Below are 1,725 nucleotides of genomic sequence, written 5' to 3'. Positions count from 1 at the left end.
TCCTGGAACTGAGTTGAGCCAAATGGCCATCAATTAATTAGTTACCAGAATTAAAGACTAATAATTATAAAAATGGTAGTTAATGGATCTGGCAGCTTCTTTCATCTTGCAGTATGTGAAAAACAGTTGGTCTGTCAGCAAAAGCGTAAACTGCTTCCTGTGGGCCAAAAGTCAAGAGCGTGCACTGTAGCAAGTGCACCCAGCATAATGCACTATAGGTTCACACTCTTCTTCCTCTGGGTAGGAGGCTGATGTGCCAATGCCTCCAGGCAAAGCAGCTGGAGCAATGGTCATCTGCCAACAAAGGGATGTGCCCTGCAGCAAGACAGCATGTTTACAGTTTACTTACGCTGCTTTTAATGATGAAACCCTTTCATCTCCCTCTGTTGCTGCCAGAACTCTTACACACCCGACTCCAGTGCTTCATGGCCGATATGGTTCTGCTGCACATACAGCATGTTCTGTTTTACTGCTTGGGTACACCATGTAGGCAACCTATGCGTCTGTCAGGCACTGGAGTTGCTTCTCAAGGGCATATGCAGCTGTATAGCCAACAGTCTGCTCCTTGCTCAGCCAAGAGCAGCCTGAGGAAAACAGGTCCTGGTAGCAGGAGCAGCTATTTTGGTTCTGGTATGTGCAAAGTCTTGCCACTAGGCAGAGAGGGTGCATGTCCAGGGGCACACTAGAACTGCCCCAGTTTAATTTGCTTTGTGGCAGATAGTATGTGCTCAGTATCTTCTGCTGCTGCCTGCAGGAGGGCAACTTCTTACAGTATGCCTGTGATCGTGTGAGCACATCTTGGTGAGACTCTTAATGTGCAAGAGGTAAACTGTATTAAAGTCCTATCTAAAAATCAGGGTCATTACTAAATCGAAGCAAAGTTGCTTTTATTCTGAAAACACATGCTTGATGGAGGCTTCCCACAGTTTAAATAACCAGCTTGAAGTCTTCGTAATTCACTTAAGCTCTCCTGGCTGTCTTTGTGTACACAGCCCCTGGTTTACCTAGAAGGCAGTCCTGATCAGTTAAAGGTACAGATACACTTAAAAGCTTATTTGAGCACACTAGGGCATGAGTTTACACGGCTTTAGTCATCACACATCTGATGCTGCAGGCTAAGCAGCCTCACACTTACTGCAGAGCAAGGATTTGCCCATGGCAGTCATTACGGACTGTCTGAAGTGCTGTAAACTCACATCTTGGCTTATCTTAAGGTAAATCATGCAAGAGTGAACTAAAATATATCTGGCATAGATCGACATAAAAGTGTCATGTTTCCCTGCCAGTTTGATTAAACCAATTTATTATCACAATTTAAGTGAAGCTTTCTTCTTTGTTCAAGCTAGTAAACAGGAGTTCCAATTTTACAGTTATTGGCATAATTTCCAAAGAAATGTAAATCAAAACAAACCAAATAGAATGACACTTATACTACAATAAGTAAAATAACAAAGGTTTTGGTTATATCAGGTAAACTTTCTTGTGTGAACAAGGCTTTCACAGTGCATATGCTTTTACACCAATGTAAACCTGTCTTATATCTGTTTAGCTTTTATCTTTGAGAGAGGTTTTAATGGATAAAAGTGTCTAATAGAACTGTACCGTGATGCAAATGGATAAGATTTTTTAAAAAATGTAATTTAATTCCAATCTCATACCTAGTTTACATTAAATTTCTGGGACATAGCCATGCTAAGAACTACATGGATACCCCTTTTAGGTGGT

Source organism: Nesoenas mayeri (genome assembly GCF_963082525.1).
Source record: "Nesoenas mayeri genome assembly, chromosome: 2".
NCBI lineage: Eukaryota > Metazoa > Chordata > Aves > Columbiformes > Columbidae > Nesoenas > Nesoenas mayeri.
The sequence above is the reverse complement of the archived record's forward strand: the minus strand, read 5'-3'. Positions refer to the sequence as shown.